This window comes from Nilaparvata lugens, chromosome 11, assembly GCF_014356525.2.
Source record: "Nilaparvata lugens isolate BPH chromosome 11, ASM1435652v1, whole genome shotgun sequence".
In the NCBI taxonomy this organism is placed as follows: Eukaryota; Metazoa; Arthropoda; class Insecta; order Hemiptera; family Delphacidae; genus Nilaparvata; species Nilaparvata lugens.
Genome location: NC_052514.1, coordinates 1,134,469 through 1,162,030, shown reverse-complemented (window position 1 = coordinate 1,162,030; position 27,562 = coordinate 1,134,469). Strand labels below are relative to the sequence as shown.

The 27,562-nt window shown below is 34.4% G+C and overlaps 1 protein-coding gene across 1 annotated transcript in view; it reads left to right on the top strand.

Moving 5' to 3' along the window:
- Positions 1 to 3,522: 3,522 nt before the first annotated feature.
- The window catches only part of LOC120353513, a gene marked incomplete at its 3' end in the record, with an annotated part of 55,438 nt that continues 31,398 nt past the window's right edge, over positions 3,523 to 27,562 (top strand). The window contains 1 exon segment of the mRNA XM_039437385.1: positions 3,523 to 4,515.

Genomic DNA, 27,562 nt, shown 5'->3' with positions numbered 1-27,562 from the left:
AATTTTTTTGCATCCACCCACTTTCTCATTATATTTTTTTTTTTATTGCTGTCCCTATTCACCCCAATGGTGGGGTCAATGGGGACGCAAGTGTGTATAGCATGCACGTTTTTTTTTCCTCCACCTACTGTCTAAACCCTAAAGTACTTACTTTACTCCCTGAAACATAATACTAAAGTATCACTTTTTCGCTCTCGGTAGTAAAAAACTGAAAAACTCCCTAGGGAGTAAAAGTGACTCCATTTAAATAACATGGGAAGCATATCTATTTTGAAAACTTACATGGTAATAGGTTAGAAGGTCTAAGCTCAGATGAGAAAGCATAATAGAGGTGTCTGTCATTGAGTCAACTGAATTCAATACCACAACCAGAAATTTGATCAACTCATGAAATATATGTTTGTATGATAATTATTATATTCCTAATATTAGTGGAAGATAAAAATTTATACAATTTTTAAAATATTTTATTCTATTCAAAATACCAGCCAACAAATATTTTGATCTGCAATTCAAATCTGAACCGCGTGATCTGGAGTCAGCCATTTTTGGTAGCTGCCCAGCTGATATAATTGTTACAACTTTTGCCGATAGATAGCGCAATCGGCAGTGCCAATCAGACGACCTTATTCTAGGTTTTAGATTTAGGTTATGTTGTTAGGAATCATTGTCACCAATACGTAAGTTATTGGAATGATTTTATTTGCAGTTTCTATAAAAAAATGTAGATGGAGGAAAAATGTTGTGTACATCACGAGCGGAAAATACTTTTTCTCCCTCAGGAAAATTGCTGCCCTCGGCTTCGCCTCGGGCTTCAAACTTTTTCCCACAGGGAGAAAAAGTCGTACTTTTCACTCTAGATCTACAAATAACTATTTCAGACCTATTATGGGGTGGATAGGGACACAAAGGACCTTATTAAAAATAGAATTAAATATATTTGATAAAAATTAACTAAGAAAATACATTTGAAGTTAAAAAATATTCGATAAAAAATGAAATCCATAATTAAGTCATTAGAAGCTACAGAGTTCAATATTGTATCAGCTCTTCATTGAAAAAATATCTTCCTCTCTTACTAGAGATCTTTCAGAATTTTTAAAACTTTCTCCTCATTGAATTCGCAAACATCTGGAAAAATATAAACATTTTGCATTTTCACGGAATTTTTTTGTCGAAGGAATGATCCCATGAACTTATCACCTGAAACTTTTTCTTCAACCTTCCCAATAAATACTTTCACCCCTGTGTCATATTGGAATTTAACTCGCACCCAATTTCCTTCTCCTCCTCAACAACGTTGACTACTTCAAGATAAGTCTTTAAACTTCTATAAAACCAGCAAACACCAGTTTTAGACAGTGTCCCTATTCACCCCACCTCAACATCCAAATGGTCAAGATTAAAACAAAAATCTAGAATAAATTAAATTCCAGTTAAAGCTTACATATTTAATGTGTTATTACTTATTAAAATCAGTAGAATTCATACTTTAAGCTTGTGACTACAAACAGTTCAAATGTCCAGACAAAACTTTTCAGTTTACGTTTTTATCTGTTCAAAGAAGCAACCAGAAGCACAGCTGCCGACAGCATAGAAATCAAGTTGAATAGATGATTTTCATAGTAATGTGAACAGAAAAATCCCCTCTATCAGAATAAATTAGGTAGAGCTATAAACATTTGATAAGAAAGAAGTTATTGAAAAATTTTCAATTTTCCCACTTTTTGTCCCTATTCACCCCTGCGTCCCTATTCACCCCGTTTTACGGTACTGTATATTTTTCCATTTTTCCATGTGCCGGTATTCTTATTTTGTTTTCCCCTCCACTACTTTCCTACTCCATTCCTTCATGCAAAGAGGAATGCCGGCCGGGTTGGTCTATTGGTCAGGAGCGTTACTAACTTTAGTCTGTTAGCACCGTCTGTTTCGTGGGTTCGAAACCCGCCGGTGGCATGGACGTTTGATCACTCACGAACTTTTCATTACCCACGCACAAGCAGAAACTTCATGTGGGCATCATCCGCAAAAAAAGAAAAAAAAAACGTTTTCTGAGTCAGGAGGGATCAAAAAAGGTACCTTGGTAAGATTTTCGTTTTACTTGGAAACCATAGAAACACTATCTTTTCAGGAAAATGGATCCCTTTAAGATTACCTACATACATTGGCGTAATGACTAGAAATTGTTGAACCACAGATTTAAATTTCTTGTCTTTTCATCAAGTAGAAATATTTCTAGTCAGTTAGCTTCTAGTTATCAGTAGGAACTCGCTACACTCGTTCAAAAATAACAAATCAGCTGTCAGCTGAATGCATGAAACTGATAACTCAAATGAAACTTGAATAGATATTTCTCTCGATTTTCCACTGCTTTCAATAGAACAGATGATAAAATATCAGTGGCAATTCAAGAGAGTTCTCCAGCCGGAGGGGCTCACTAGTACTATACATAATAATTCTTTACTGTACTTCTTTTCACTAACATAATATATATGATAGTTTTTTCCTTACATTATTTTTTTCTCAAAGAATTTGATCTCTCTATATCGTATTTTTTGTAGATGCTCTTGATTGGGGATAATTTTTGGGATTTTCCCTTGTTCTCCCAAATTGTTATAAACTAATAGTTCTGTGAACAGTAGACCTCACGCAGTATTCTCATCCACAAGTACCTGATTGGAACTCTAGACCTTATGGAAATGCAGCAATAGACTGGCTTCTCCACACATCTGTGTAATCACTTGTCAGCTGATTTATGAAGAATAATTCTATAGTCTGATCTTTACGGTAATATTGGCGTATGAAGGAGGCCCCTTTTTCCTTTTATATTATTCTTGAAATGCAAAATTTCCGAAAACCTTGTATATACGTCGACGCGCATTTAAAAAAGGAACATACCTGTCAAATTTCATGAAAATCTATTACCGCGTTTCGCCGTAAATGCGCAACATATAAACATATAAAAATTCAAACATTTAAACATTAAGAGAAAATGCCAAACCGTCGACTTGAATCTTAGACCTCACTCCGCTCGGTCAATAAATAGATCAATGATAGATGAATAAATAATATGATACCATTACATAAGCGTTCTATTAACCATTTTAAAATACATTTTTAAACAATAAAATCACTTCTCCCTTTCATTGTACCCGCTTCCATGAAAATACTTTCCCTCCCACCCTATAAAACCTCCCTCTCTCTCCCTCTGAACCACTAGCGTACTACTTATCAATACTCAGTATTCTTCCCACCCTTCCCAGAAAATACTTTCCCTTAGAGAAAAGATAGCATGAGAAGATATCCCATGGTTTGAAATATCTTTTCTTTATACTCCCACCCTCTCTCTCCCTCTGGGCCATCAAGAGTAGTCCACCACTACTCAGTACCCTTTCCACCACACACAAACATTGCGTCACACCACAGCCACACGCACGCACGCACGCACAAGCGTGCGCGAGCGCTCACCACAACCGTGGCAAGTGAATGAACCTGCTTCGGTCGGTCCTCAGTCAGTCTGCATCTTCCAGTAACACTGCAAGACCCGTCGCAGACTCAACAGTGAAAGCGGTACAGTGTCTCACTTTAGTCCACTCTAACATGCTCCTACCGCCGAGAAAATAATTATTATTATATAAAATATAGTAATCGATCGGTGAAGATTGTAGTTAGAGTCCTACTTCCGAGATAATAATTACATAAAATATTGTAATCGGTCAGTGTAGATTGTCCCAGTTTTTCGACAGTTCTTATCAGTTTTGAAACGAGATATTATCAACGACTGTTCACAATTTTATTGGTTTTTTGAAAGTTTTAGAACGGGATATCTTCGGCTGTACTCGACTTTGTTGTCATTGAGAGACGTGGTATTTTGTCTATTCATTTTCTGAACATTATCTGTGATTGTTTCATATAAAGTATTCTAATCCTTTCAGTGGAGATTCTAATTGGGGGCCCGGTTTTTTGACAGTTTTAGAACGGGATATCATCGACTATACTCAAATTTGTTGTTATTAAGAGACGTGGTTCGAGTTTTGTCTATTTAATTTCTGAACATTATTTGTAATTGTTTATTAAGAGACGTGGTTTAAGTTTTGTCTATTTAATTTCTGAACATTATTTGTAATTGTTTTATATAAAGTATTGTATTCGTTCACTATAGACTCTAGTTGGGAACCCGGTCTTTTGACAGTTCTTATCAGCTTTAGAACGGGATTATCATCGACTGTAGGCTACTCAACGTTATTGTCATTCAGAGACGTGATACAATTTTTGTATATTTATATTTTGAACAGTATTATTCATAATAATTGTTGATTGGGTCCGTGATATTTGTTTAACCCACTTTTCAACATTTTATTATAGTATCTATGATTTAGACTGTGACATCTGTTGTATTTTTTACTTTTGAGGAGAGTTTCTGGAAGTAAAGTTGTAATTATTTGAGAACAATAATATTAATCACGTGATAACTGTTGTGGGCTTATCAGTGTGGTGGATTAAACGAAGCTGACGGTGAGTAATGATACAATTTTTTATCTTATAAATTTTTTTTTGGATTGTTTGTGATATTTCATTTGGATTATTAGACATCAGTTTTTGGTGGAGGCGGTGGACAGTATTTTGTTATTGATCCACACATATTTTGAAACTATGTATTCACTGATATTATCTCCGATATCACCTCAAAATTTGTCAATAATATTTTCTTGTTAGGTACATTATGTTTTCAGCACCCCTATCCTTCACAATTTCTGCTGTTAATCTTGTTATCATTCACTGATAACATCATTATTTTGATCCTCATCTCACCTTCTTCTTCATCTTCTTCTTCTTCTTTTTCTTCTTCATCATCATCATCATCATCATCATCATCATCATCATCATCATCATCATCATCATCATCATCATCACCATCATCATCATCATCTTCTTCTTCTTATCCTTCTTATTCTTCTTTTCTTCTTTTCTTCTTCTTCTTCTTCTTCTTCTTCTTTTCTTCTCCTCCTTCCTCCTCCTCCTTCTTCTTCTTCTTCTTCTTCTTCTTTCTCCTCTCCTTCTTCTTCTTCGTCTTCTTCTCTTCTCTTCTTCTTCTTCTTCTTCTTCTTCTTCTTCTTCTTTTCTTCTCCTCCTCCTTTCTCCTCTTCTTCTTCTTCTTCTTCTCTTCTTCTTCTTCTTCTCTTCTTCTTCTTATTCTTCTTCTCTTCTTCGTCGCTTCTTCTTCTTCTTCTTCTTCTTCTCTTCTTCTTCTTCTTATTATTCTTTTCTTCTTCTCTCTCTTCTCTTCTTCTTCTTCTTCTTCTTCTTCTCCTTTTTCTTCTTTGTTCTTCCACTCTTCCTTCACCCTTATCGTGGTATTTGGGTTCATTTCTAAACTTCTCTCCTTCCTCTTTCTACACTTATCTCACAGGTGAATTTCCTCATTCTGGTTTCTTGTAATATTCTCTTAGAATTCTGCGTTCTTTTACCTGATTGGCACATTCCTTCTTACAGCTGATCTCTCACCTCTACTTCTCTCTTAGCTTATCTCTCTCTGTCAATCAATTCAAGAGTGCTGGATTCATTATCATCTCTACTCAGTCTAGAATTTCCCATTTATGTCTTGCTCATGTCATAGAATAAACAGTCTTCAATTAGTGTCTATCATCCATACTATAATAAAAGGAAAGAACTGGATTATACACGTATGGGATAGGAAAATTATGTTTGACGAATCTTCACGTCTGAACTACTGGACTGATTAACTTGAATTTTTGCATATAGATTCTTAATCAACCGAGGATGGTTATAGGCCTATTTTCAATTCTTCAAGATTTCATTACGTCAGGTTTTCAGTTCATCAAGTTTTAAAATATACCCTGCTTGTCACAAATGAAAGTATCCGCGTCTTGGACTGATTAACTTGAATTTTTGCATATAGATTCTTAATCAACCGAGGATGGTTATAGGCCTATTTTCAATTCTTCAAGATTTCATTCCGTCAGGTTTTCAGTTTATCAAGTTTTAAAAATAAACCCTGCTTTATACCCTGCTTTTCACAAATGAAGTTTACGTTTTTTGAGTGGTTTAACATTTTTGAGTGCTATCAACATGTTTTCAATCTGGTACAACTTTTTGCCAAACTTATTTCACTTTTAGATCTCTTTTAGACCACCCTGAGATGATTGGGTATAGTGAGAGGGATAACGTTGGAGATGAATGGTTATTGTATTCATTGACTGTACACTACGCATTTTTGTTGAATTCAATATTTGATTATTGTTATTCTGTAATGTACTTTTCATTGAATAAAGATTCATTTATTTACTTAATGGTTGAATGGTAGTGTGAGCAATTGATCAATATTATAACTTGGTTAATTGTCAATGGTCAGTTGGAGTGTCCCATCTTTCTGTCTTCTCATATTAACTACGAATTTATTTCAATTTCACCTTCGAAATATTTTCTATCGAATCATAATATTTTCTACATCCCATGAATCATACCTTTATTTTATAGGTCTATTTTACTACAAATTCGGCAATTCTTCAATGGATTTTGCGGCTCAAAAATAATTTTTCATTTAAAAACTAAACGTTTCATTGGAATATCAAATATAATATCATATTATTTTTTATGAGTACAATATTATTATAAATATAAGTACTGGAAGCACAGATTTTTTTAAAATCATTTACCAATTACAACTGACAACTTCTCGATTTCAAATCATATGTTCTCAAATTAAAATGATACTTTCTCAAATAAAATTCACTATTCTCAACTACAAGTGATGATTTCTCAAATACAATTGATTATTCTCATTTACATCTGACGTTTTCTAAAATACAAATGACTATTCTCAAATACAATTGATACTTTCTCAAATACAGTTGGAAAATGTGTAGAGACAACAAAGCCACAGAAGTATATGGTTACAAAGTCACAGAAAATTATGTGTATGTCTCTCTATTGTGACATTTATCCAAAGAGTTACCAACACAGCATAACAAGCTGTATAGCTGCATGACGAATGTATCCCAAATCAGTGACCTTCACTAGATAACACTACTGTCAGAATGTGGTTAAATATTCAATTCAACAGATCACAACATTGTGACACTTCATTCAAAACACTGACAAATAACGGTAAACAACGGTAGGCTATCCCAAACAATAATCGAATTACAATTCTTTTTTAGAATGATCAAACAATATTGTACAAAATCCTATAATATCAAGGCTCCTATTTGGATTGGACTATTTTCAAGGATGGTGTTGAAGAATCGGTACAGCTATCCTCTATAGAAGGCAGTGGCAAGGCAGAGAATCGGCAACACCGTTCTCCATTTTTTCTCCACTGCTATTATTTTCTCCGAGAACCTCACTATAGGCTGGTACCCAACTATGTAACAGAATTCTTTACATACCGAATAGTTCAATTTCCCTTTATTCTTTCAGTATCTCAATGACTAGGCAATCAGAAAACTTGAAAAACTGAAGTACTCCCTTTAAGAATGAGTAGGTGAGATGTTTCAAACTTAGACCAGTTATAGAATAGACACGCTGGGAAGTCTAGCTTCTGAAGCCAACATCTACTGCCATATCTCCAAATCGTGACGTCATCATCGGATAGAAAACTTTCAGATTGTGTCTATTTCAGAAGGATGTATTATTAGAAGGAATTATTATTCATTAAAATGGTAAACTCCAGCTGCGCTCCCGCTGAAGTAGACACAATCTGCTATGGAAAACAATGTAAACAAACTCTACAGAAAACTTTTTTTGGTTGATGCTGACGTCACGATTTGGAGATATAGCAGTAGAATTTGGCTTCATCGACTTTCAGTATGAATATACAATAGGCCGTGTCTATTCTATAACTTTTCTAAGGTTTCAAATTGGAGAATATAAGTTGATAGAGAAAACATATAGCCTACTTTATAGTAATGTCCACGTTATAATGGCAGTGGAGATAGTAGAACAGTGTTGCCGATTGCCTGCCTTGCCACTGCCTCCTCTAAGGAGAATAGCTGATAGATATATCTGATGTGACCTGTCCATTCTTGTTTAAATCATCTATATTTTATTCTATTGTTCAATAATTTCATATTGAGATGAAATATTTTGTTGATTTATTTTACCTCTACATTGTTGAAAAACGGTCTGACAACGATGCAGAGCTAGAGAAGGATAGAGCTTTTTGCTTTGTCTAATGATAGACAAGGATAGCAATAATGTTAATCAAATACTGCCATTATAACGTGGACCTCACTATAGACAAGAACAACTACAGTATCAACACAATATGATGCAGTATCACCACACATGATACAGTATCATCTCAACTTGATACACAACACTATGATTTGATACATTCGCTATCTTTGTCGAATGATAGACAAGGATAGCAACACCAATGTTAATCAAATACTGCAATTATAACGTGGACCTCACTATAGAACAAGAACAACTACAGTATCAACACAATATGATGCAGTATCACCACACATGATACAGTATCATCTCAACTTGATACACAACACTATGATTTGATACATTCGCTATCTGCTTTGTCGAATGATAGACAAGGATAGCAACACCAATGGTAATAAAATACTGCCATTATAACGTGGACCTCACTATATGACAAGAACAACTACAGTATCAATACAATATGATGCAGTTCTCCACACATGATACAGTATCATCTCAACTTGATACACAACACTATGATTTGATACAATCGCTATCTACTTTGTTGAATGATAGACACGGATAGCAACACCAATGGTAATAAAATACTGCCATTAAAATACGTGGACCTCACTATAGAACAAGAACAACTACAGTATCAACACAATATGATGCAGTATCACCACACATGATACAGTATCATCTCAACTTGATACACAACACTATGATTTGATACATTCGCTATCTGCTTTGTCGAATGATAGACAAGGATAGCAACACCAATGGTAATAAAATACTGCCATTATAACGTGGACCTCACTATAGAACAAGAACAACTACAGTATCAACACAATATGATGCAGTATCACCACACATGATACAGTATCATCTCATCTTGATACACAACACTATGATTTGATACAATCGCTATCTACTTTGTTGAATGATAGACACGGATAGCAACACCAATGTTAATCAAATACTGCCATTAAAATACGTGGACCTCACTATAGAACAAGAACAACTACAGTATCAACACAATATGATGCAGTATCACCACACATGATACAGTATCATCTCAACTTGATACACAACACTATGATTCGCTATCTGCTTTGTTGAATGATAAACAAGGATAGCAATACCAATGTTAATCAAATACTGCCATAATAACGTGGACCTCACTATAGAACAAGAATAACTTACTCAGTTATGATTATATCAGAGAAAATCTGTTATGTTATTACTGAAGAAAGTGCAAGTATCGTAGCATATGGCTTGTGGCGAATTCCTTTGGCAGAATATGACTTTCCGTTAAAGTGGGTCGCCATGTCTTTACGTGGCCGCCACACTGTCTTATAATACAGTCCAACTTATTCATCTATTCCATTTGCACATGGAAGATTTCCAAAAGAAAGTTGCTTCAAGACGCTTGAAAAAGCTTTGAAGGACATTCACATTTCACTAAGATAAACTTTAGTACTTCATAGTGACTGTAATACAGTAGGCCTACCATTTTATCGTTCGTTTTGATTTGTTTTAAATTTTATCCAAATAACATCCAATATTATTCTTTCTCAACATAATGATTATTATTGTACTGCTCTTACCTGAATATGAAATCATATTAGCACAGGCAGAATACTGCAAAATGCTTCTACAAGAATATTTGCAGTCTTGAATCTGTGATATGAGATTGCAGGGTGATATTCGATTGAATTTTGAGGAATTAGGAATCGGAGTGATCTATGAAAAGTGAAAAAATGACTATAAAAATGAGAAAAATAATGAATTCTACTAGCCCAAAAAAGGATGTTACAATTTCACATATGTACCAGTCAATCAGCTATGGTGAAAGTGATATTTTCGAGCTCAAAATTTAAGTGATTTTATTCTATATTTTGTGAATACTTGAAGTTTGGTTTTTGTTTTAACGGAAGTTTCATTATCAATCTATCTAAATTTGAAATTCTTTGTTTTATTCTGATTCATAGTTTCAGATTGAAGATTTTGTGTTGAAATTGAAGTAAACATATGGTAACCTACATAATATTTGGACGATTTGTGACAAAATCAGGAAATTGAAAAAGTTTTGGGCAATAGCCTGTTTTTTCTTTTCCGACTATTGTATTGCTCACTCTATCTAATAAATAAATAAATAAATAAATATACTGTCAAAATGACTGTATTATGAATAAAATTTTTTATTGGAGAATCATTGTGATTTAGAGTAATTTATTGAGTAATATAATACAATAACAAAAAATAAATCAAAAACAATACTCAGTCAACACAAAGGCCCGGTCAATTTTTAACCGTGAATAATTTGACGAGAACCAATCAGAGAAGGCGTTTTTGAAAAGACGGCTTCTCTGGTTGGTTCTCGTGGAATTAATCACGATTAAGATTCAACCGGCATTTGTGCAACCGGCACAAAGACAGTCAAGACAACACAATACACAGTCACATACAGCATTTACAATACAGAACATGTATATTAATCCTATTCATAGAACAGTAATATCAATAAATTCTAGATATTGAAATCTTCTACAGTCGTTTTCCTGTCTGTAAACTCTTTAACTGAGTAGAAGGGGCTATTCAAAAGGAATTAATAGTGGCCTAGTCTAAATTATAATAAAATAAGAACAAATTGATAAAATCCTTCTCACTGAAATTGAGAATGACAGATTTAGAACTTTTATTGAAGTGATCTTCCACTGCTGGGCGCATTAGTAACACTTCAAATTCAGAAAATTAACCCAGAATCGACAAGTTTTAAGTCACCGTACGCATTTTTTTACATTTCTTGGGAACTCACCCGATTACAAGACAATAATAGAAACGATTCATCACTAATCTTTGGATTGTTGTGCAGGTTTGAACAATGTTTTTTTCTATAAGTAATGTAGGTTAAACAAACTAAAGATACATTCTGTCAATAATGATAGAATATCACTGTTGACTCAACAAAAGAACTCGTCTCTGTGACAAAAATGTTAGGACAGCAGGCCTACTTAGAACCCTGATCTGTGACCGAAATATATGCAGATAAAATATACAGACGAATATATACGACCAGGATATATACGCTGGTTGATTACTTAAGAGCTTTTCAACAAAAAATTCTTATTCAAACAGAAAACAACTATGACACGCTCTATTGGATTGAGAAGCAACGCCTAGCCTACATTTCGTATCAGCTAGGAACTATGGATTTTTTTAGTATTGAAACAGATCTTGATGTATTGTCGTGTTATTATTTTTAAATTGTATATTCTCCCATTCTTTCTCATATTATTTCATTTGGCTTTATTAGCTACTGAGTTTTTCTGCATTGCTTGTTATTAAACAGCTCTCATAACCTTATTTTTGGAATAATTGGTCGTGTCTTGTCTCGGCCAATGACATTAGAGCTCAACCTTCATTGGTCAACAGCTAATGGCCAATCGTAGTGCTTTACTCCCATACTACAATATTCTGCTGCTTAATATTTGAGCTCTCAGGTCCGGTTGCACAAAAGCCGCTTAAGTTTTAACCGTGATTAATTTCACGAGTACCAATCAGAGAAGGCTTTTTTTAAGAGACAGTTTTTCTCTGAAGAATTAATCACGATTAAAATTTAACTGGCTTTTGGGAAAGCGGGATTCAGTTCACTAGTTATTAATAATGGGGTGACAACCGGTTCTAGTATCTCAAATTGTTTTAATAGATTAGTATTGGACGATATCGTGTCGTTTTTATTCATTTATGGATATCCACGACAATATCACCCTCACAGAAACACAAAAGTTCAATAAACTCGGTAGGATATCTAGAATATGGATATCTTCTAACAGACTAACTTCTACCTTCACAACTTTACAGAAAGATCTCAACACTCTGGATTCTTAACAAGCAGGAGAAATACTTTTAAATACACAAATAACTAGTAGTTCTGTGAACAGTAGACCTCACGCACTATTCTCATCCACAAGTACCTGATTGAAACTAGAGACCTTATGGAAATACAGCAATAGACTGGCTTCTCCACACATCTGTGTAATCACTTGTCAGCTGATTTATGATGAATAATTCTATAGTCTGATTTTTACTCTAATATTGGCGTATGAAGGAGGTTCCTTTCTCCTTTTATAGTATCCTTGAAATGCAAAGTTTCCAAAAACCTTTGTATATACGTCGACGCGCAATTAAAAAAGGAACATACCTGTCAAATTTCATGAAAATCTATTACCACGTTTCGCCGTAAATGCGCAACATATAAACATTTAAACATCAAGAGAAATGCCAAAACGTCGACTTGAATCTTAGACCTCACTTCGCTCGGTCAATTACCTACTACTAATTTTTATTCTCTCCTCCAATCAAAATCCACTATGATTACAATAATATTTTATTCAATTCCAACTTGAATTTATAGGAAGTTTCACACTGGAGGAATAATTTCTAGTCAATACCTTCTTCTGATATCTAATTGAAAATAGTTTTCACACCCACTTATATTTATCTATTTTCAAACATCGATGAATCACTTTACAACGTTTTCAAATTCTGACACACTATCCAACTATTTTCAATTAAGTACTTCAAAAAGTTGCTCAATTATGAATAGCACCTAGTGTAAAGCTGATTGGGAAATCTATTAATAAACTTTTGAGAGAAAAATTTGTTCAAACCAACAAACACAACATATTTGCTACCTACATTTGAAAGCGATGTAGCCTATATTCTAGTTCGGAATGAAGAGGGCTTCGAGGAAAGACTACTTTATTTCTTGGATCTAAAATAAGTTCTATTTCTCAGTTTCCAGGAAAGATTTTAATCCTTTTATTTCTCAGTAATCTGATGTGGGATGCAGTTAAGGGTCAAGAGAGAGTTCATGAAACCGGTTTAAGGGGGAGTGTAATGCGAGATGGATATTTTTGTCCTGCAACCTTTTTGCTGAATTTTCCAGTTGAGAGCTCAAACTTGTATTACAGGAATTGAGAATGCGTCACTTCATTTGCACTGACTAGAAGAGACGTGTAGAAATAGTGTCAACTGCACGATTATCTTTTAATTAAATTCGACCAGCGTAAAATGACGTTATTGCATTGATGACTGATTAGTTCATGGGCTTCAATTAAATTTGACCAGCGTAAAATGGCGTTATTTCATTGACGTCATATTAGTTTAAGGACTCTTGTTCTATTGATTTCTTAGATGACATCATTTTACGGTGGTCAAGTACAGATTCCCGTACATCTGGCCTAGATTATTTAGCAAAATTCATCCTCTATATTTGCATTGAATAATATTGTATTCAATACGGATGGACTCTTGAAGGAATTGCCTTCAACAGAAATATGGAAGAAATACATTCCCTTCAAAACAATTTGAAAATCCTCTAAAGAATAACGCCTGACCAATCCTAGCTAGTCTCCACAAGAGAGCTAACTAAAGATCGCAGTAAAACAAATATTTTTCAACTTATATTTTTTAAAGCCTTATAGAAGAAACATCTATGAACTTGTATAATCAGAATCTCAATGCAATTATTCCAGTATTTCACTGAAAGTCTGAGGAATTTTTCAATAATTTTGAGTCCCGATGAAACAATTTTGTCCCTGTACAATTTTAATAACTTTAGGATATCACCAACAATTTGAAAAAGAGAAGAATTCCCTTATAATATTATTGTAATCCGAGGGGAAAGTTACTCCGATTCCAACAACTTTCAACAAAAAATGAACTCACCAGGAATCTGAAACCATTCTCCAATAATCACGAATTCTGAAGAAACTTTCATTCTAGAATCTCTCTACGGAGAGCTCACTGGAAGTTTGATATACTCCACTTTCTGAGTAGTTGTAAAGTAAATTGTGGTAGTTAATGACCGAACGTAGTGAGTTCTATGTTTTAAGTCGGATTCTCTTTCGTCTGTTTGTATGTATGTAACGCATTTACGACCAAACGCGTTGATAGAATTCTATGAGATTTGGCAGTAATATTTCTTTTTTAATTGCGCGTCGATGTATACACAATGTTTTTTGAAATTTTGCATTTTAAGGATAATATGAAAAGAAAAGGAATTCCTCCATACTCTGATATCACTATTATCATCTACTCTGAAGATAGGATCAATCAGACTATAGAATTATTCATAATCAATCAGCTGACAAGTGGATTTCACAGATATTCTGGAGAAGCCGTGTCCATTTCTATAATGTCTATAGTTTCTATCTTAAAGAGTTATGCATCTTTAAGGTCTTTGGTTTCAATATTTTGTTTTGCAGTCATGGTATTATTATGCGTGCCCATCAGTATCAATATTCTCACATTTGAAAAAAACAAATTTGATAGGTGATTAAAAATAATCAAATGAACTAAATAATGCTGAAGAGATTATAATATTTTTGATTGTAAAAAATTAATTTTGATCTGATGGGAAGATTATCACTGAACTGGATGAATTATATCGTATTATGGGATACAAATTCAAATGTGAACTGAGTTTGTTAACATTTCAAACAGGTAATGAGATATTTGTGTATGAGAAAACTGCGTGAGGTCTACTGTTCACAGAACTACTAGTATTGTAATCTTGAAGAAAGTCTCGTCTATTCTACAAACTCTTTACATAATAACTCACTGAAAATCTGCTAAAAAGTTCTGCACACTCCACGAGACTCTATGATGTAACAAGGCAAGAGAAAGCGATGATTGGACTTCATATTATCTGATCAAGGTCGTCCTCCATTTTTCTTCTCGTTCACTATCAGTGCCTCACTTTGTTCAAACCAACGTTCATCAAAATCTAATCCACAATCACGCTTAGTGTACTATAACAGCTGTATAGTACTCATCCGACCGTTATCTTTGACCGGCGATCTATCTAATTAACGCTCATCAATAAATTGATCTTGCAAATCTTGATTTTTTTCATGCGTTTAATCAACCGTCTAACAATACCTGCTAATTTGATCATGGTTCAGACAATAGAGGTAGTAAATCACATGTGTTACGTCTCAATACGTAATAACCTTATGATCTTCTATGGAGTTTGTCATCTTCGGTTTTATCTTGATTTGTAAATCAATTTTTATCTTGTGATCATAATTATTTTAAATATGTGATCAGTACAGTGTGTGGAATCGATTCTTTTGTTTATTGACTTGTTTGTTTATAACGTGTTTATTCATTTGATTTTTGTTTACTGAGGGTGATGCCCACATGAGCTCTAGGCTTGTGCATGGGTGATGAGGCGGATGATAATGAGAGATGAATGGACCTACAGTTTTAGGTGGGCTCCGAACTGGTTTTACAACTCATCAATTTGATTTGGTTCTTCATTGGCTTATTGATTTTTGTGATGATATTTCGTTTCAATTTAGATTTTAGCATAGAGAAAACGATAGCATAAGTAGATATCCCATGGTATAGGGCGTTTATGTCACAACTTTTACTGTTATCTCAAGCCGATAGTTCACGTAGTTCTTTCCCATGCAGCTGTGTGACGCTGGTAGTCTCTCAAATTGTGCCGTTCATACACTCTCACCCTAACAAAACAGTGAAAATTTACAAAAATCGACAGTAATCGGCTTGAGATAACAGTAAAAGTTGCGACATAAACGCCCTATACCATGGGATATCTACTTACGCTATTGTTTCTCTATGATTATAGCTTACCGTTCGTTCTTATTTAACTAAATTCTTGTAGTACAGAACTGTTTCTCAATGAATTGAATTCTGAGCAGAGTGAGTATTTCCTTCCAATTTAGAAAAGTTCCCAAAGTATCCTTTTCAGTAACTCTCTATCAGGAGAAGAAAGATAGAGGTAGTGTGTAAAAAGCTTGATTGGAAAATTCCGAACAGAATATCATCATTTCTAAACTTCACTCATCAACAATATTGTTGTGACCAGTCGTCTCTCTCCCTCGTATCTTCCTTCTCTCTTGAGAGAGGTACACTAAATTAGATTAGCTAATGACCGTTGAAATAATATCTTCCAGTTTCTAGGAGTGAACGGAACAAAAGATTCCATAGTTGGGATATCTGTCACTCTCATGGAATTCCATTTTTGTCAAACAAAACAATGGAACAAACAACTATTTTTCAGCTAGTCAGAATGGCACTCAATCTGAGTAAATAATATCGTAATGAGTATAGAGATTCCGGCTTAAAGTGACTTCGTATTTCAGTGTTAGCTTAGTAGAAATCCAAGGTAGAATATTATCCTAGACTTGTAATTCGTTAATACTTCCGTGATTAATATACTACCAACAGCTATGTAATAAAAGATAATATATTATATTCGTTCATTTTTATTTACCGTACTCTCCTTTAACTAAACTCTATATAGAGTTTTTCTTTGTAGAAAATGTTCGATATTTCAAACTGTTTTGTTTTTGTAATTGAAAGGAGTTTGCGATTGAAACTTTTTGTCTGAGGACCATTTCATTCTATCATCCATATTGGAGTAATGTATTTGAATCAATAATACATCTATAGGCTTCATTCTATTGAATAACTAGCAGGTAACCCGTGCTCCGCAAAGGTCTAATTAAAAACTTGACGTAATGAAATCTTGAAGAATTGAAAATAGGCCTATAACCATCCTCCTTAAGAATCTATATGCAAAATTTCAAGTTAATCAGTCCAGTAGTTGAGACGTGATGATGCGTCAAACATAATTTTCCTATCCCGTACGTGTATAAGCCAGTTCTTTCCATTATTATACTATAGATTAGAGATAAGTATTCAATATTAAAATTAAGGCATTGAAAAAGTTAATTAATTCTTGTTGAGAGCTAGAAAATAGTTGTGTTCATGTAAAATATTATGAAAAGGATATTATAAAAACCTCATTTGGACCATTTTTATCAAAATTAGGGAGAGAAACAGTGTTAGGTTTATCCTGTTGATTCTCTCCCAATCATTAATTTGATACTGTGATTGTGAAATATAATAAATAGATAAATAAATAAGTATAAGTAATTCCTATCAATCAATAGTAGCCCCATACAAACACTTCACCATTGTAAGTTTGTGCAAATAACTTAGATAAGCTATGAGAGTATAAGACAAACTTGGTACATTATTTGAAAGGCTTCATGAATATTAAGTCCAGTAAAAAGTAGACTACTGAAATGAAATCCATACCTTAATAAAGGAAATAACTGGCTTATTCACGTACGGGAAAGGGAAATTATGTTTGACACATCATCACTTCTGAACTACTCAACTGATTAACTTGAAATTATGCATATACATTCTTAATTAACCGAGGATGGTTATAGGCCTATTTTCAGTTCTTCAAGATTTCATTACGTCAAGTTTTCAGTTTGTCAATAATAATAATAATAATAATAATAATAATAATAATATAATAATAATAATAATAATAATAATATAATAATAATAATAATAATAATAATAATAATAATATCGAGTGACCTGGCTGGCTCAGGTCTGGTGTCAGAGTTTTTTCAGGTCGCAACTGATCAATTTCAGGGGCCTCTGACATGACCTAACGACTGCTTTTTAGGCAGCCGGGACCGACGGCTTAACGTGTCCATCCGAAACACGGGAGTGGCCCGAGTTAAATCCCGGGCCGGGATTTGAACCCGGGCCTATGAATCATAAAGCCAGCATCTGATCCACTCGACTACGGCCATTCATTGAAAGAATAAGACTTTGATATTGTCAATACCACTTTTATTTATTCGAAAATTAATTTATAATTCAGTACCAGGTTTCATGGAAAACCTACCACATCTTCAGCTGAACTAATAATTTTGTTGTTGTTGGAGGATGTTGGAGGAGGTTGTTGGAGGTTCCTCCAACAACAAAAAAATTATTAGTTCAGCTGAAGATGTGGTAGGTTTTACCATGAAACCTGGTACTGAATTATAAATTAATTTTCGAATAAATAAAAGTGGTATTGACAATATCAAAGTCTTATTCTTTCAATTATGGAGAAATACCACAACATCTCATACCATACAATCAAATACGGCCATTCAGTTTGTCAATTATTAAAATAGACACTTGCGGATCACGGTATATCTGCTAATTATTGATAAAAATGCCAATCTCATCATGAAAATATAGTCAATCAGTTTTTCAGATACTGTACTCATGAATACTTCAAATCAAACATTATTCAACACTTCAAAGTTTCCCACTTGAGCTATGGCTAGCTACACACACATCGGTTTTGTTCGTACGATATTTGTCGTCCTTATAAATTCTATTAGATTAAACAGATGATTTCAAACAGATGATGTTTGTCAAGTTCCGTTTAATCTGATAGAATTCATATTAAGAACGGCAAAATATCGTACGAACAAAACTCGATGTGTATGTAACTGGCTTTACTGTCAATGTACTCACAAATTTTGATTGCCCGTCGCTGTAATATAACAGTACAGTAAAAGTGCAATAGTAATTATAACAGAAAGGCCAACTTCTATTGCCAATACTTTTCAGACGGTGTAATTCCTGTTTTAGTATACTGCAATACAAAGAGAATATCCGCTACTTTCCCTCTCACTCTTTCCTGTGGAAAAATAACAGCCGATGTTGGCCAATAGTAGAGCATATCTTTGCTAATTGAGATCATTGCCACCTTTCCTTCGAGACTCCTGTAATCTTCAAGATAATCAGTATCGGTTCGATAAATTTAGAGATGCGTACAGAGTTAAGCGTCAGGAACACGCGCAATTCACTTTTCATCAGCTGATGCCACTACCTCCTTAAACAAAGCCATGGTACATTCGTGTGACGTGAGCACAGGTAGGGCTCGTACACCAATAAAAATTCGTTGATTTCAGCTGATCTATATCAGTTAGTGTTTTTATTGGTGTAGGAGCCCTACCTGTGCTGACGTCAAACGAATGCACTATGACTTTGTTTACGGAGGTAATTCTGATGCTCGTACTGTGCCTATACAAAATACAGATACTAGTAGTTCTGTGAACAGTTGACCTCACGCAGTTTTCTCGTCCACAAGTATCTGGTGTCACCTGTTCACCAGCTTCTCCAGACATCTGTGTAATGCATGCAATGAATAATCCACTTGTCAACTCGTATAACTCGTATATCGGGGACCGAGCTTCGCTCTGGAGTACAAAAGAATAAAAATGTATTACGAGAGAAGAAATTATAATAACATTCATACAGAAACGTTCTATCTGATCACAGTAAATTGAGATTAACTCCTAAAGGGAAGGCAAAAATTTCCCTCACAAAGGCCCAGTTGCACATATCTGATCACAGTAAATTGAGATTAACTCCTAAAGGGAAGGCAAAAATTTCCTTCACAAAGGCCCAGTTGCACAGAAGCCGGTTATATTTTAATCCTGATTAACTTCACATGAACCAAATCAGAGAAGACCATTCCAAAAAGATGGATCTACTGGAATTAAACAGGATTGAAAATAACCCGGCTTTTTTTGCAACCGGCACTAAGTACCTGATTGAATGATTACAAAAGTTCAACAGCTGAGTCACAATTTTGACACAGTCCACCACACATGAACTCACTTCCATCACCAACAGACGACGAAATAATTATTATCAGCTGTTTTTCCAAGGATGATTAATAATGATGCTTTTAATGTCCTTCAGCGAGTTTTCCAAGGGATGAGACCTAGTTCAATCGAATCTTTATATTATAAACCTACTATGTTCTGAATTTCGTGAGAATCGTTAGAGCCGTTTTCGAGATCCGGTGAAATACAAACATAAAAACAGAAGTTGCTCGTTTAATAGTATAGGATTCAACTCGTATTTTCTTTCGTCTGTCTGTGGCCTATGTATCTAATCTAGGCTATTTGCTTAGAAATGCAGTTGCTATCCTCGTCTATTATTCAACAAAGCAGATAAAGTTATCCTTTACTAAACCCGCAACGTTGCTAGATTGTTTTTAACAATGTAGAGATATAATTACTTGACAAAATATTTCATCTCATTTATCAAAATTCATTCATTTACCATCGAAAACTATATTTTTGATAAATGAATATAATTATTCAACTTGAACAACACTCATTAGCTACTGCTATCTACCGGCAGACTTCACAACAATTTCGATCAATGAGAAAAAAGTAGGCGGAGCTTGACGGTTAGAGATCTTCTCCACCCAGTAACTGTCAACATCTAGTGGCAGAACTTGAAACTACACCTCAATTGATCGTTGACCAATCAGTGATGAGCAGGGAAGCCACAGAATAATGACCAATCTGGAGACAGTATGAGCTTGAAGGTGGAGGCATGACTCCAATCTGAATCTCTGTTGAGATTTTGTATAGTAAGTTCCCCCGTCATAATGGCAGTGTTTGATTACCAATGGTATTGTTATCCTTGTCTATCATTCAACAAAGCGGATATAGCGCTATCTCTTTCTCGCTTTGCTCTGTTGCCAGATCGTCCTTTAACAATGTAGGATAATTGATTAATTAACGAAATATTTCATCTTTACTATGAAAATTCATTATTGAATTATTGAAAAATATAATTACTTTCTTAATAAAATAAAGTTGATTATTTCAAACGAGAATGCACAGTTAATATGACATTAATAAACGTGTATCAGCTACCGTATATAGAAGGCATTGACAAGACCGAGGATCGGCAACGTTTTTCTCCTATCTTTCTCCACTGCCATTATAACGTGGACCTAGCTATAGCTCAGTCTTGTTCTGTGCTTCATTTGTGAATCGTCATTGTAAAGATACTTACAAGCTGTTTCATGAAACATTGTAGTTATTATGTTATGAAAGCAATTATTGTTATTGGAAGAAATCCTGTTTGCTTCTATCTTTTCATGCATAAATAAATAAGTTATTTATTCACAAAGACAACTCATAGCACATTTGATTCTCAATCCACAGAAAAATATTTCAGAGCAAGTCTCTTTATCTCCACTTGGGAGATCAAATAATTGATAACTAGTAGCTCTGTGAACAGTAGACCTCACGCAGTATTCTCATCCACAAGTACCTGATTGGAACTATAGACCTTATGGAAATACAGCAATAGACTGGCTTCTCCACACATCTGTGTAATCACTTGTCAGCTGATTTATGATGAATAATTCTATAGTCTGATTTTTACTCTAATATTGGCGTATGAAGGAGACTTCTTTTTCCTTTTATATTATCCTTGAAATGCAAAATTTCCAAAAACCTTGTATATACGTCGACGCGCAATTAAAAAATATGAACATACCTGTCAAATTTCATGAAAATCTATTACCGCGTTTCGCCGAAAAAGCGCAACATATAAACATTTAAACATTCAAACATTTAAACATTCAAACATTTAAACATTCAAACATTTAAACATTCAAACATTCAAACATTTAAACATTCAAACATTTAAACATTCAAACATTTAAACATTCAAACATTTAAACATTCAAACATTTAAACATTCAAACATTTAAACATTCAAACATTTAAACATTCAAACATTTAAACATTCAAACATTTAAACATTCAAACATTTAAACATTAAGAAAAATGCCAAACCGTCGACTTGAATCTTAGACCTCACTTCGCTCGGTCAATTAAATTCAAATAAATGATCGATAATCATCCAGAAGATTAATGAATGAATGTAAGTGGAAGATTGTCTATAAATTTTCATTGATGCTGTATCGTGAATAAAATTTTTTTACGGTTAGGAATAAGAGATCATGCCATGAAAAAGTAAGGAGAATATGGCCATCTTTTTCGTTCCATCATGTAACTGTGGAACAAGTGTTTTTGTCATTGAATTCTCTTAGAAATACTAACATTTTAGATAATGTTCATTAAAATTCTTTCATATGCAAAATGCGGTCAACCTATGTTCCAAATGTTAAGCAGTCAACCATTGTAACTAGAATTCTAGAAATGTATTCTAGATACATTGGCAGCCAACATTATTGAAGTGAAGCTTCAAGTCTTATCTTAATTTTTGTATTGTCTTTGGTGTTTTTCCCAGACTGTCGAAAGTGGTGTCAATTTTTAACTCTTCATTGCCACATTGCCATTTGATAGTGTTAGATCATTTTGTTCTCTGTAATGAGAAACTTCACTGAAGCAATATTGTCGAAGCTATTGGTTGGAAAAACCACGCTTTATGTTCAGTAATATTATTGCAAATCCAACTGATAAATTTTCACGTTCATTGCGAAAGTCAATGTTTTGCAAGCCCTGTAAACTTGAAACAAAGAATCAACGTGGATTTAAACAATTAGCCTCTTGCTTCTACTAGCATCTACTTGCCTTTACTTGCCTCTACCAGCAATTACTTGCCTCCACTGGCATATACTTGCCTCTACCAGCAATTACTTGCCTCCACTGGCATATACTTGCCTCTACTAGCATCTACTTGCCTCTACTAGCATATACTTGCCTCTACCAGCAATTACTTGCCTCCACTGGCATATACTTGCCTCTACCAGCAATTACTTGCCTCCACTGGCATATACTTGCCTCTACTAGCTTCTACTTGCCTCTACTTGCCTCTACCAGCAATTACTCGCCTCCACTGGCATATACTTGCCTCTACTAGCATCTACTTGCCTCTACAAGCATATACTTGCCTCTACTAGCCTCTTGTATCAACAATATTCATTTTATCAATGTGGGATGTTCTTCAGTCTCTGAAACCTGGAGGAATAACTGAGTTAGTGCCGGTTGCACAAAAGCCGGTTAAATTTTAACCGTGATTAATTCCACAAAAACCAATCAGAGAAGCCGTCTTTTCAAAAACGTCTTCTCTGATTGGTTCTCGTGGAATTAATCACGATCAAAATTCAACCAGATTTTTTGCAACCAAGCCTTAGTTGTGTTATTTTGAATAGCTCTTTAAAATAGCAACAATAAGTTGCTAAGTGAAAAGCAGTGAATGAATGATTCCATAGATTAAATGAAGAAAAATCTTGAATTTGTGGCCAAAGTCTTGAAAAAACCTCAATAACACTTGAATCTGTGGTGATATTTATTTATTCAGCACTTATCGTTAAAAACATATTGTGAGTGGAAAGCATGTCACTATTCCTCTCACAAACTTAGTGCCGGTTGCACAAAAGCCGGTTAAATTTTAATCGTGATTAATTCCACGTGAAGCAATCAGAGAAGCCGTCTTATCAAAAAGGCTTTCTCTGATTGGTTCTCGTGAAACTAATCACGGTTAAAATTCAACCGGCTTTTGTGCAACCGGGCCTAAGATTCAAAACAGTTCAAGATAATTTATTATTATTGATTACTATTAAACGAAAATCCAAATTGAATGCTGCAATTCACCCCGAATTTCCATCTGTAGTTCAAGATAAGGTATTTATATGCAGTTCGATGGAACAATATGTGAGTATAAAACAATCACATATGAACTATCAATGTTTCTGAGATTATTCTGTTCGAATTACTTGAAGAGTGCCGGAGGATGATTGTCGAAGAAGGAACAGTTTTCATGTTATTGAGCCAATGAGAATAGTCAACAAAGATTCCAGTTCATTTTGAGAACTAGGTGACTTGATCACTGAATCATAATCTCAACTATTTCATTCACTACGATATTACTCTTATTATAAGGAATTATTATACACTAGCAGGTAACCCATGCTCCGCAAGGGTCTATTTAAAAACTTAACCAACTGATATCTTGAAGAATTGAAGATAGGCCTATAACTATCCTCGGCAAATTAAGAATCTATATGCAAAATTTCAATGATGTGTCATTGGTGAATTTCCTATCCCGTAAGCCAATTCTTTCCTTTATTATTATTACTAGCCGTAAGGCACGCTTCGCTCGCCAAATCCGTCTAGCCAGGGGGCTCCGCCCCCTGGACCTCCGACTAGATCGTCCAAGAATGAGATCAGTAGGCTCGCTTCGTTCGCCTGCATTTTTCATTTGAGCATTTTTATCATATGTTAGGACAATCCAGTCGGGGGTCCAGACTAAACGGATATGGCGAGCCAAGGGAGCCTGACGGCTAGTAATATAATATTCCCAGGATTGAAGTAGCAGTGCCCAATCAAATTTTTCCGTGATAAATGCATTTAAATCTTCAACTTGGTGCCAACCTAACAAAGTCAACTCAACTTAATGCCAACCTGACAAAATTATTAATTTAGTTGCCAGTTATCAACTGTTTCGAAGAGGTACTCTATCTAGATTATAGTTCTATAGTAACATATGATATGGAAATTTCAATTATAATTAAGAGATTGGGAGAAGAAGAATATACATGCTAAAAGACGAACTTTAAGCCCTTAAAAACCACCCTTAGAGTTAAAATATTGCCAAAAGAGTTCTTAGTGCGCCTCTAAAGGGCCAACTGAACATACCTACCAAATTTGAACGTTTTTGGTCCGGTAGATTTTTAGTTCTGCGAGTGAGTGAGTGAGTGAGTCAGTCAGTAAGTCAGTCAGTCAGTGAGTGAGTGCCATTTCGCTTTTATATATATAGATAGATTATAGATTTATTTATTAACGGATCTATTATAGATTTCAGCTGAACCTGTCAAAACAAATTCAAGTCTCAATTCTAAAAATAAATTTCCAAATGATTCATCCGAAACTCTATTGTAACTACTGTAACATATTAGCCAATTACTATATTAGCCAACTATTGTAACTCTCTCAGTAGTTAGTCATGAAGTGTGAAAACTTACACATAACGGGAAGAATACTACTTGATGCAAGATATAGGGAAAGGAAACTAAAATAATTATTACAAAGGTGAGACGAGTTCATAAGGACCGCAAAGCGAGAGAGATAGAGAGTTGAGAGTGTGAGAGAGCGAATGTGAAAGAGAGAATAAAAGTGAGAGGAAACGAAACAGTCTTACATCATAATCATTTCTCTATCAATGGTGACCGTATACAGATGTTAGTTAATGTTCATTTACTGTTAATGTTTATGTAACAGTACAACGTAACATCTTTCTTCAGGTCATGTACTTCTCTGAGCTACTGTTTAAAGAGAACATGACCCAATTACATGATTCGACCATTATGTACAATACAGTCGACATTACATTACAACCGACCAACATTTTTGATTCCATATTTTTTTCTATCATGTAACTCATGTCAGAGGTGTTCATCAAACGTGAAAATACATTTACAATATGAAAAAAGTTTTTTTAACATCTTTATTGCCCATAAAAACAAAATACAAAATAAAAACTTACAAAAGAAATATTCTAGATTATAATATTATGCTATTTTACAAATAAATTAAAATTACATGGCACCACCCAGCAAGGGCAAAACCCTGACCGCTGAGTGAGAGTATCAGCTGTTTAGACAATATAAAAATTTATTAATCTACTAATAATCAAAGCTACAAAAAATCAAAGTTCAACAATAAATTACTAGTAATTATAATATTTGACTGATTTCGAAGAAAAATTTTTGTATCACTCACTTATTTATCTGTTCCATCCTCTGTCTACCCCTATTAGAAAGATATTCTGACAATGCATCTGGCATGATATTTATTATTTTTGAGCTAAGATACCCCAATTGTCTTCGCACTATTGTCAAATCTGAATAGTTAATATTATAAATGTTATGAGATGTAACTCTCAGGTTATACATAGAAACGTTATTATATACATAGTTCGTTACATATTTAGAATATTTTCCTTGAACTATCCTGTAGCATCCCACTATAGATTCTATGGCCCGGTTGCACAAAAGCCGGATAAATTTTAACCGAGATTAATTTCACGAAAATCAATCTCTGATTGATTGGTTCATCAGAGCCAATCTCTTTTCTGGAAAGACGGCTTCTCTGATTGGTTCTCGTAGAATTAATCACAGTTAAAATTTAAGCGGTTTTTGTGCAAGCGGCACTATATATCGGGATGCATCATTGTTGAATTTATGCAGTTGTTTTCAACTAACAAATACAAGACTGTTTTATTTATTAATTTATCTATAATATTATATAGTACCCATCAGGCTCGCCTCGCTCGCCATATCCGTCTAGCCAGGGGGCGGGCCCCCTGAACCCCCGACTGGATCGTCCAGAAATGAGATCAGCGGGCTCGCTTCGCTCACCTGCATTTTTCATTTGAGCATGCTTCATTCCATCAGAAAGTCAAAGTACTGAGAAAACGCAGAAAAGCTGAGAAAAACGCTGATTTTGAGCGTATCTTTGATGAAATATTAAATTCACCTCATCAAAAAAATTTTAGACCCTAGCTCAACCTCTATACCAAATTTGAACATTTTCTGTCTATAACTTGATGAAAGAACTGAGAAAACGCAAAAAAAACGCATAATTTTGGGCGTATCTTCGACGTTATTGCAAATTCCTTCTAACACAACATTATTACACCCTAGCTTAGCTTCTGTTCTAAATTTGAACAATCTCTGTTCATTTGTTCTCAATAAATCTGAGAAAAAGCAAAAAAACGCTGATTTTGGGCGTATCTTTGACGTTATTGCAAATTCCTTCCAACACAACATTATTACACCCCAGCTGAGCTTCTGTACTAAATTTGAACATTTTCTGTTCATTTGTTCTCGATAAAGCTGAGAAAGCGCTAAAAAAACGCTGGAAAAATGCAGATTTTGGGCGTATCTTCATAAATTTTTCAAATCCGTTCTTAGTGCGCCTCTAAAGGGCCAACTGAACATACCTACCAAATTTGAACGTTTTTGGTGCGGTAGATTTTTAGTTCTGTGTGTGAGTGAGTGCGTCAGTCAGTCAGTGAGTAAGTGCCATTTCGCTTTTATATATATATAGATTCATTATATTATGTAGTGAATAATCATCAATGATCCATCTCTAAAAATATTGATAATTTATTCCAATATAGCTTTGTAGAACGCTCCTAAATTTCTACAATCCTTTGTTCAATCTGATACCTATCGTATAAATATACCTCTATAAATATACAGTCATCATAACTGTGCTATGAAGCACGTTCATTGGCTTAGCTGATCAATTCTCCAAGCACGTTGATTACAGCGTTTTAATATCCGTGATTTAGCCCGTCACTTATGAAAGAGAGACTTGGATACAAGGCCCCTACATTATTATAATATTTCAATCATAGTTGCATAAATGAGTTGCAGGAGGGAACGACTATCTAAAGGTGCGTACAGATATACGCGCCGCGAACATGAACAACTCACTTTTAATCAACTGACTATATCTGAATTTTTACAGTAACGGTAAGATACAGATATAAAAAGCTTGGCATCAGCTGATTAAAAGTGAATCGCTCATGTTCGCGGCGCGTAAATCTGTACGCACCTTAATCTATACAGTACCACCGATTCATTGCATCTAGTATACGTCTATTTATCTAGTCTATTTTTTTTAGTGAGTTAAAAACGATATCATTGTTTCTTACCACATTCATTTACAAGTCCTTCTCCTTTAGCTTCAATCAT